We start from the raw sequence: 11,847 nt of genomic DNA on the forward strand, positions 1-11,847 counted from the left end.
AACGTTTTCTGTAAGCCTTCACAAGGTTTTCACACACTGTTGCTGGTATTTTGGCCCATTCCTCCATGCAGATCTCCTCTAGAGCAGTGATGTATTGGGGCTGTCGCTGGGCAACACGGACTTTCAACTCCCTCCAAAGATTTTCTATGGGGTTGAGATCTGGAGACTGGCTAGGCCACTCCAGGACCTTGAAATGCTTCTTACGAAGCCACTCCTTCGTTGCCCGGGCGGTGTGTTTGGGATCATTGTCATGCTGAAAGACCCAGCCACGTTTCATCTTCAGTGCCCTTGCTGATGGAAGGAGGTTTTCACTCAAAATCTCATGATGCATGGTCCCATTCATTCTTTTCTTTACACGGATCAGTCGTCCTGGTCCCTTTGCAGAAAAACAGCCCCAAAGCATGATGTTTCCACCCCCATGCTTCACAGTAGGTATGGTGTTCTTTGGATGCAACTCAGCATTCTTTCTCCTCCAAACACGACAAGTTGAGTTTTTACCAAAAAGTTCTATTTTGGTTTCATCTGACCATATGATATTCTCCCAATCCTCTTCTGGATCATCCAAATGCTCTCTAGCAAACTTCAGATGGGCCTGGACATGTACTGGCTTAAGCAGGGGGACACGTCTGGCACTGCAGGATTTGAGTCCCTGGCGGTGTAGTGTGTTACTGATGGTAGCCTTTGTTACTTTGATCCCAGCTCTCTGCAGGTCCTTCACTAGGTCCCCCTGTGTGGTTCTGGGATTTTTGCTCACCGTTCTTGTGATCATTTTGACCCCACGGGGTGAGATCTTGCGTGGAGCCCCAGATCGAGGGAGATTATCAGTGGTCTTGTATGTCTTCCATTTTCTAATAATTGCTTCCACAGTTGATTTCTTCACACCAAGCTGCTTACCTATTGCAGATTCAGTCTTCCCAGCCTGGTGCAGGTCTACAATTTTGTTTCTGGTGTCCTTTGACAGCTCTTTGGTCTTGGCCATAGTGGAGTTTGGAGTGTGACTGTTTGAGGTTGTGGACAGGTGTCTTTTATACTGATAACGAGTTCAAACAGGTGCCATTAATATAGGTAACGAGTGGAGGACAGAGGAGCCTCTTAAAGAAGTTGTTACAGGTCTGTGAGAGCCAGAAATCTTGCTTGTTTGTAGGTGACCAAATACTTATTTTACCGAGGAATTTACCAACTGATTCATTAAAAATCCTACAATGTGATTTCCTGGATTCTTTCCCCCCATTCTGTCTCTCATAGTTGAAGTGTACCTATGATGAAAATTACAGGCCTCTCTCATCTTTTTAAGTGGGAGAACTTGCACAATTGGTGGTTGACTAAATACTTTTTTGCCCCACTGTATGATTAGAGTGACATTGTAGTTAAAGTGACAAGGTGACTTCCTCATGATTTTGTTTTGTACACTTGTTTGCAATGGATTTTATAGCTATTAAAATGTTTTATCTAGAGCTAAAACCTTCCTTGTCAAGAACTTTGGGGAAAAAAACACACACAGGCAAATTTTGGTATACTTGATTTGTTCATCCAGCTTTATCCCATCCACAACAATTATTCTGTTTTTGTGTTTTAGCCTCTGGGTGTGAAACCAGCCAGTGCCCCAGAAATTCACCAGTTTTTTTTTTTTTTTTAAGTCAGTTTAGACTGACTGAAGCCAATAATTTCAGCTTATGCCTGTTTCTCACTAGAGTGATCAATGGGTCTCTTGTATATTGTCAATGCAATTTTTTAAAATTATTATTTTTTTACTGTAGGCTTGTGTAGTCAGTTTCCATCTATCCATTATCTGTAGCCGCTTATCCTGTGCAGGGTCCCGGGCAAGCTGGAGCCTATCCCAGCTGACTATGGGCGAGAGGCGGGGTACACCCTGGACAAGTCACCAAATCATTGCAGGGCTGACACATAGACACAAATAACCATTCACATTCACACCTACGGTTAATTTAGAGCCACCAATTAGCCTAACCTGCATGTCTTTGGACTGTGGAGGAAACCCACGCAGACATGGGGATAGAACATGCAAACTCCACACAGAAAGGTCAAGTTAAGTTTATTTGTATAGCACTTTTAACAATAAACATTGTCGCAAAGCAGCTTTACAGAATTTGAACGACTTAAAACATGAGCTAATTTTATCCCTAATCTATCCCCAATGAGCAAGCCTGTGGCGACGGTGGCAAGGAAAAACTCCCTCAGACGACATGAGGAAGAAACCTCGAGAGGAACCAGACTCAAAAGGGAACCCATCCTCATTTGGGCAACAACAGACAGACAGCATGACTATAACATTAACCGTTTTAACATGACAGTTTCGTTGATGTTGTAACTCTTCATTGATGGAAACTTGAGTGCAAAACTGTTCATGACAACTGTAGTCCTAAAGTTAGCAAGTCAACTGTAGTCCTCAGCCATAAAAGCATTACTGTAAGAGTCCAGAGCGTCCTCCAGGTGTGACTTTCAACTGTCCTCATAGGGCCGTCCTCCACAGGAGCGATGCGATAAGACTCCAACCAGACACAGGGCACCAGGATGGATCAAGCAGGTCCGAGGGGCAGAAGAGGTCAGCATCTCGATCTCAGGTCTGACATGTAACTCAGAGGGACAGATTGGGGGGAGGGAGGGAGAGAAAGGTCCCTGGGCTCAAACCCAGAACCTTCTTGCTGTGAGGAAACGGGACTAACCGCTATGCCGGTGTGCACTGTAGTCAGTTTCACTAATCTTAAATCCTACTGTAATGCCTCTGACTCTATTGTCCCCTGAACTGACACCCCTATTTATACATAATTTACTGAAAAAAGGAAAAAACAACAACAACCACCCCACAATGCTTTTAATGTTGCCAGAAGTCCAAGCTCTGGGTGGGAAATGCAAAATGCTTGATTCACTTGTGTGAGCCTAGTTTTGGCCACAAGAGGGCGTAACCAGTCCAAATATAATAAAATTCAAGCGTGAATGTATTTCCTGATCAAATCAGTGTAATTTCAGTAAGGTGTGTCCACGTTCCTGAACTAAAGAGCAGTCTTGTGTATGAGGGCTTACCTTCTTCCATTGGAGAGACAAGACAAACAAGATATCTGTTTAAAATGGTGTGTGTGTGAGAGAGAGAGACCTCTTAAGTCAGACTGTGGTCTTAGTTTGTTTAAGGGGTTGCAACGAGCCATCCATTCTCCTCAGAACCCTTTTCTGTCTGCTCCTGAAAGATGGTAAAACCCACTTAAAATTCCAGGCTGGTTGGTGTTCTTGAGGAGGATGGGGGCACTTAGAAATTCTTGTGGGATGAGAGTAAGGCTTTGATCTTCATGTTTTTGTCTTTCAAGTGGCAGAACAGTCTGGAAGAAAGAGAGTGTATCCTGTGTACATCCAGGTTCACTCTCACTAAAGTGCATATGGCTGACACACACACGCATCACTTTTCATTCCCACAGCATAAACATGCTATGATTGATGCACACCATCCCACACCTCATTTAGACAGTACAGGCCACACTGTTGTCCATACACATGGACAAGCTCATTCCCATACGACATCTGGCAAAGTCTCATTCTCATTATCTCTAGCCGCCTTATCCTGTTCTACAGGGTCGCAGGCAAGCTGGAGCCTATCCCAGCTGACTACGGGCGAAAGGCGGGGTACACCCTGGACAAGTCGCCAGGTCATCGCAGGGCTAACACATAGACACAGACAACCATATACACATACACAGACAACCACATAGCTAGTTAACTTGGACACTGTTAGTTAGCATGTAAAAAGTTACACTAACATGAATAATGTTAACTTATCTGAAGTCCTTTCAGAAATGTTTTAGCATAATCTTGCCAAATAAACAGAATGTAGAAATCTTTCTTCTCTAGTAGCGTTAGCTACCCAATATGATTTCGAGTTTGAAAAGAGTTTGCTAGCATGTCAGGTGGAGTTTCACTGACTAGCTAGCTTAATGTTAAACCACCATGATGGCACAGCATGCGTTCATTTTGTGAATTCGCATTTCTGTCTTTGGTAACAGCATTAGGTTTTGTAAGCGTTGTGGCAATAATACAATGATGCGTTGACAGAAAATGTACTTTTAATACTTAAGTATTTTTAAAAGCAAGTACTTCAGTACTTTAACTTAAGTAAAAATTTGACTGGACAACTTTCACTTGTATCGGAGTAACATTTGACCAGTGGGATCTGTACTTTGACTTAAGTAAAGAAGTTGGCTACTTTGTCCACCTCTGGTAATTTGTACTTTGATTGGACTGCGTATTTTGTCCATCACTTTTTAGTTTCTCCTTCCAAGACATTTTTTTTGGGAAAAAGATCTCATCTCATTATCTCTAGCCGCTTTATCCTTCTACAGGGTCGCAGGCAAGCTGGAGCCTATCCCAGCTGACTACGGGCAAAAGGCGGGGTACACCCTGGACAAGTCGCCAGGTCATCGCAGGGCTGACACATGGACACAGACAACCATTCACACTCACATTCACACCTACGGTCAATTTAGAGTCACCAGTTAACCTAACCTGCATGTCTTTGGACTGTGGGGGAAACCGGAGCACCCGGAGAAAACCCACGCAGACACGGGGAGAACATGCAAACTCCACACAGAAAGGCCCTCGCCGGCCACGGGGTTCAAACCCGGACCTTCTTGCTGTGAGGCGACAGCGCTAACCACTACACCGCCATGCCACCCATCTGGCAAAGTGTTGTTGAATATCTCTGACTTGGAGGTGATTCGGTACAAAGCAAGTTCTGTTGTCCATTTAGAGGAAATCTTAAAGCTTCTGTGTCGAACTGTAAAATGGAGCCTTGAACCATCAGAGAGGCTTCCAAGTAACAGCTCGTAAAGGAGCAGTAGAATGTCTAAGAAACTTCGATTTGGACAAAGCTTTGTTTCTCTTCTCCTCCAAAGGCATTTTAAAAGAATCAACCATCAAGAAAGTCACCCACCGTGTTTTATTACACCTGCTGATCAATTTCTGTATTATGGTCGTCTTTTCAGTCACTGCTGATGTGTTAGTTACTGATGTGTTAAATAATTTAGCCCCAAATGGACAGCAGATCTCAGAGGCATTTCTCTCTGTGTTATCACTGGACACGACCGTCACCTTTCGGCTTCATGAATCTACACCTTGGGCTAGAAAGAAATCAGCCCCACCCTTGCTTCTTCATACCACTCTGTGTATTTTTTTTATTTTTATTTTTTTAATGACCCTTGGCGGTCGAAATTTAATCTACTTTAAGCAATTAGTTAATAGCAAATAAGACAACATGACCAAGAAGGTCAAAATCTGAGCCTTCAGGGTTTTTTTAAGGGCTCAACCCTGCTAGCCCATTGATACCAGCTGGTCCTGGTCTTACTGTACATTATTTGATTAAGAGATTTCCAGATAATCTCTGTATATCTACGTCATCCACTAACTCTCCTCAGATTCCTACTGACCCAAGCTTCACATCAACGAAAATGACCTAAATCAATTCAATGTCAGCTCAATGCTGCATTCTTCAAACTGCTCCCTTTTCATTTACTTTGCATTTTGTGCATTATTAAGCCCCAAAGCCTATTCACATTCAAATCCCGAATGTTGAGCCGATAACTGTTATTGGAGCCATTATCTATAAGAACACACCTGATCTTCTACCCAGGCTGTGTCTGCTCTCTGGATGCACTTTTATGTTGCTTTCTTTGGCGTTCGAGTTGTTTCATCCCCACCCTTGTTGCTTGTTAATTCCCCTTTCTAATTTGCCCAACCTTAATCTGAAGCATATTTTCCATTGTGCGCGAGAGTTGTGTTGTGTGATGAGGCACAGCAGGTTTCCCTCTGATCTTATTTGGCAGCTCTGGAGCAAAGCAGTGGGAGCTTTGGCTTTCCCACCAAGAGGTTGTGGAGCGCTGCATTTAACTTTCTTTCTGTGCCCTGTTTGGTGGAATTCATGCATTAAACTCAGTCAGTTTTCCCCTGCATGTGCTCTTCTGCTTGCTTTATGGTGTCCCTTCCCTCTTGTTGATGTGTTGCTGCCACTGGTATGACTATGGCCTGTCATTCATACTTTATTAATAACTGATGCTGGACGCACATGAATTCCTTATTAAAGGGACAATCATTTCCTGAAAGCGTTTATCTCTACATCCTGTCATTATATCCTCTTATTTTGTTGTCGTGTATTTGTATGAGCTGTATACCACTGCAGCAAGACCCCTTCCTGCAAATAGCAGTAATCAGTTCTCGCCATCATCCTACCTGTTTTCTGTATTATGCAGAAGCTGGTTGTGAATGGGGACAGTACTGATCTCTTGGATTAGGCCATCTATTCTCCAACTTAGCCTTTGATGTCTTGTCTCTGTCTCTTTCTCTCACGGTGACTCCAATGGGAGCCTTGCAGCACAGTAGCTCAATGAGTGTGCTTTTGTTGCTTCTGCCTTTCTCTTCCATGCCAAGAGGATGATTTAAAACACTGGCATGCACGCACACACACACACACACACACACACACACACACGAGGCTTAAAGAAGACCTTTTTGCTTCAGCTAGAACCCTCGTATAAGAACATGTTACAGTATATTGTGTTTAGAGGCTGTCCATCTCCTTTTTTCCAGACTTAACTGGACATAAGTCACTCCAAAATTAATTATCATCTTGTAATACATCACTCAAATTTGATTTGATGGTATAATAAGAACGATGTGGGGCAAACAGTTTAGCACACTTAAAGTGCATATCACGGGTAAATTCAGGAGCAAGATCATTGTAATTCTCCTATTTTATATTAAACTTTGGTCAAATATCTGTCACATTTTGCATTTTGTGCAATTTTTTCACCTTGCGCAATACCAGAAAAATTCAGTTGAAATTAAGCCATTTGAGGCAAATTGGTCCACCTCTAAAAAAACTTGCCATTTGGATTTCCTGGGAAACATTGATTTTCATGACCACACGTGCTGGACGCCTCCCTCTGAATCCTACGTCAGCATTGGTTTGTTTATGAGAAAACGACCTGGTGGTTTTCTGCAAATTTCTTCAACGTTATCACGTAATTATTAAAATGGTTAACAGATGTATCGTAGGAGGGTGTAGCAACACCAATCTTGATGGGATTAGTACTCATCGTTTTCCAAAAGACTGGACAATGAGAGAGAAATGGGAGCGCTTGGTCTACACAGGCTGTGCACTGAAACCGTGCAAAGCTCACGCAGCCTGCTGGCGCTTCCGCAGGTGACGTCACGAATCTGGCTCCAGACTCCCTTGGGATTTTTCCAGACACGTTTTGTTATTTTATTTTTTTCTGCTATAGACAGATGGCCTTGTGCAAAATTACCCTTCTGGACATTCTTTCATATAAAAAAAATGAATTTGGTCCAGGATATGCACTTTAAAGTCAGATAGGCAGCTGCATTTGTGATTTTAAAGTTTTATTGAAGTGTCTGAAGTCTATAATATCCTCCTGGGTTCGTTCTATGTTTTCTCCAAATACGCAAGCCAAAAAATTGTAACTCTTAAGAAAAAAAACCACACGCACGTGCAAACACACACACTGAATTTACGTTTCTGTTTTCTGTCCATTTTGTGTAATTTGCAGAGGTGGACAGTAACAAAGTACATTTACTTGAGTACTGTACTTAAGTACACTTTTTGAGTATCTGTACTTTACCTGAGTATTTTTTTTTGGAAACTTATGACTTTAACTTGACTTCATTTGAAAGGCAAATATCGTACTTTTTACTCTACTACATTTCTATCAAGGTCCTGGTTACTCGTTACTATGAAGCAGCTTTGAAAGTGGATGTTTTTTCTTTTCTTTTCTCAAACGTGATTAGTTTATTCGCAGGTGACACTGAGACAGCCGATCAGTAATCATTAGGGTCACGTCACGTCCATAGACTGTATAAAATCAAGTTCAATGATTTCTCAGCAGCTTTATTTGAACACAATCAGTTGATGACAGAATGGAAGGAGACGGTTCTTCTGAAGAATGCACACACTTATGGCCCATGAGCCCATAGTTTTCTGAAAGGATTAAAGATTCATTTCGTTTTAAATGTTTGCTTTGTTTGCCGAAAACAAACCACATCACGGCCTACAAAAACTTGCCATCCAACCTGCGGAAGCATATTGAGGTCTGTAAACATTTTATTCCAAGAGAAAGCTTGCAGTGAAGTTGTTTGTGCTTTTAGAGCTAGCGATAATGCTACAATGGCTATGCAGTCTGGTTAGTCACATGACTTTCTATGGATTTGCCCACCAAGTTGCTGTAGCCTTGTCCACAGCTAACGTTGACACATAGCTAGTTAACTTGGACACTGTTAGTTAGCATGTAAAAAGTTACACGAACATGAATAATGTTAACTTATCTGAAGTCCTTTCAGAATGTTTTAGCATAATCTTGCCAAATAAACAGAATGTAGAAATCTTTCTTTTCTAGTAGCGTTAGCTACCCAATATGATTTCGAGTTTGAAAAGAGTTTGCTAGCATGTCAGGTGGAGTTTCACTGACTAGCTAGCTTAATGTTAAACCACCATGATGGCACAACATGCGTTCATTTTGTGAATTCGCATTTCTGTCTTTGGTAAAGGCATTAGGTTTTGTAAGCGTTGTGGCAATAATACAACGATGCGTTGACAGAAAATGTACTTTTAATACTTAAGTATTTTTAAAAGCAAGTACTTCAGTACTTTAACTTAAGTAAAAATTTGACTGGACAACTTTCACTTGTATCGGAGTAACATTTGACCAGTGGGATCTGTACTTTGACTTAAGTAAAGAAGTTGGCTACTTTGTCCACCTCTGGTAATTTGTACTTTGATTGGACTGCGTATTTTGTCCATCACTTTTTAGTTTCTCCTTCCAAGACATTTTTTTTGGGAAAAAGATCTCATCTCATTATCTCTAGCCGCTTTATCCTTCTACAGGGTCGCAGGCAAGCTGGAGCCTATCCCAGCTGACTACAGGCAAAAGGCAGGGTACACCCTGGACAAGTCGCCAGGTCATCACAGGGCTGACACATAGACACAGACAACCATTCACACCTACGCTCAATTTAGAGTCACCAGTTAACCTAACCTGCATGTCTTTGGACTGTGGGGGAAACCAGAGCACCCAGAGGAAACCCACGCGGACAACATGCAAACTCCACACAGAAAGGCCCTCGCCGGCCCCGGGGCTCGAACCCAGGACCTTCTTGCTGTGAGGCGACAGCGCTAACCACTACACCACCGTGCCGCCCGGGAAAAAGATGATATAGTAAATAATCTACGTATCTAGTTGGCACTCATTAGACTCACAACTGTATTTCATTGTTGATGATGTGTTGTAGATGTGTCAGTAAAGTGGGCTAAATTATCAGCGCAAATGAACATCAAATCTCGGGGGGGCGGGGACTTCTTTATACCAGTGGTGGTGCTGTTACTCTTGGTTGCACAAAAGTCCAAAATAATAGTTTGCAAATAATCTAAAGTGCATGCCAAACTGAAACCTTATATCGATGTGTTTGTATCTTTGAAATGAAGGTGAGCTGAGCCCTGTGAGCACTTTTATACTAATTGTGGCTGGACGTGTGAATGTTCTTTCACAATAAACCTAAAAAAATCTGTCTGTGTGTCAAATATGAGTTATATTTGTTGTCTCTGTGTTTGCACTGTGGTTTCTTCTCTTTCTCCTGGTCACATCTTGGTCTCTTTCTCTTTCCTGACAGGTTAAAGTACCATGACTTATTCTGAGGATCAAGAGCAGCTTTTAGATTAATTTCTCCCGCCATCGGATGCTTTTTTTTTTTTTTTGCATTACTCACTGTAATTACTGGAGCTAGTTGCAAGGTTTTTTCTTCCTGTGTCATACTGCCGCAGTTATGACACATTAATCACTCGTGCATACGGTCAACTCTACACCAAATGGAAATGAGCAAAAATGACTTACAACAAGTGAGCCTAAATATATGAATACACTGTATAGTTTTTATTTCAACACAATATCATTTCAATGCAAGCAGCTTTTTGAGTGGCGCCAAATGTCTGCAAAATGCTAGTTTCAGCTTATTGTCGGCTTTATATAGTGAAGCCTCAGCTAAAAAGAATAACAGAGTCTCTATATGTAATGTCTAACCGAGTTGGAGAGACCTTGAGGTTTTGTCCAGCTCTCCATGCCAGATATTTTACACTTCTGACACCCCTTTAGGGTTGCGTATGTGGGTTGTACAGCTCTCTTCAGTTCAGACTACAATATCCTGGTATGTGCTGGAATTCAGGATTCCATCAATCTTGAACTAGCCACAAAACTGTAAGGTTTATTTTAAACAATAATTTTTGCCCATTCCTCAAAGCAGAACCCATAATTTTGTAGGTGACTGTTTATTGTTGTGGGGAAGCTCTGTAAGAAAATAAGTGCCATTTTTGTTTGGTTTTCTGTCGTGGTGATGCGATCTGTTTTTATTTTGCATTTTTGTCAACTTCTTCCCTTCTTAGTTCAATAATTTCTCTGTATTATTTGACTTCACAACATCTTCCTTTGTTTCATGAATTTATTTCCTTTTTGTTTGTTTGAAATTTGCAGTGTCTTGCTGGGAAGGACAGGAAGTGTGGTTTTCGATGTTATTTTCTTCTTTTTTAATGCTTTAACCAAAACTCTTCATTGAACCGTAACACTGAGAGCTGAATAATGTCTGGGGAAAGTTGTTTACATGATAATTCTAATTAGTATTTACAAGGAACCTTTGAAGGAACTACAAGTCCTCTGTCCATGTAATGTAACCTCCATGAATTGCTCAACAGTCAGAAGCAAAGTCAAGATTATTTTGTTTTTCTGTAATAAAAAGGGAGAACAGTGTTAATTTTGTCAACAAACATTTTGACAATAAATATTTACTGATGATCTTTTATTTCATGACTACAGTACCAGTCAAAAGTTTGGACACACCTACTGATTCATAGGTTTTTCTGTATTTGGACTATTTTCTACATTGTAGAACAATAATGAGGATATCAAAACTATGAAATAACAGATGGAACATGTATGGAATTAAGTAGTAAGTAAAAAAAGTTTATTTTAAAAACAAAAAATGTTTCATATTTTAGATTCTTCAAAGCAGCCACTATTTACCTTGATGACGCTTTGCACACTATTGGCATTATCTTAACCAGCTTCATGAGGTAGTCACCTGGAATGCTTTTTTTAATTAGCAAGTGTGCCTCGTCAAAACTTAATTAGTGCAATTTCTTGCCTGGGCGGCATGGTGGTTAGCGCTGTTGCCTCACAGCAAGAAGGTCCGGGTTCGAGCCCCGGGGCCGGCGAGGGCCTTTCTGTGCGGAGTTTGCATGTTCTCCCCGTGTCCGCGTGGGTTTCCTCCGGGTGCTCCGGTTTCCCCCACAGTCCAAAGACATGCAGGTTAGGTTAACTGGTGACTCTAAATTGACTGTAGGTGTGAATGTGAGTGTGAATGGTTGTCTGTGTCTATGTGTCAGCCCTGTGATGACCTGGCGACTTGTCCAGGGTGTACCCCGCCTTTCGCCCGTAGTCAGCTGGGATAGGCTCCAGCTTGCCTGCGACCCTGTAGAAGGATAAAGCAGCTAGAGATAATGAGATGAGATGAGCTTCATGAGGTAGTCACCTGGAATGCTTTTTTTAATTAGCAAGTGTGCCTCGTCAAAACTTAATTAGTGCAATTTCTTGCCTGGGTGGCACGGTGGTTAGCGCTGTTGCCTCACAGCAAGAAGGTCCAGGATCGAGCCCCGTGGCCGGCGAGGGCCTTTCTGTGCGGAGTTTGCATGTTCTCCCCGTGTCCGCGTGGGTTTCCTCCGGGTGCTCCGGTTTCCCCCACAGTCCAAAGACATGCAGGTTAGGTTAACTGGTGACTCTAAATTGACTGTAG

The sequence above is a fragment of the Neoarius graeffei genome, chromosome 21, assembly GCF_027579695.1.
Source record: "Neoarius graeffei isolate fNeoGra1 chromosome 21, fNeoGra1.pri, whole genome shotgun sequence".
Taxonomy (NCBI): domain Eukaryota; kingdom Metazoa; phylum Chordata; class Actinopteri; order Siluriformes; family Ariidae; genus Neoarius; species Neoarius graeffei.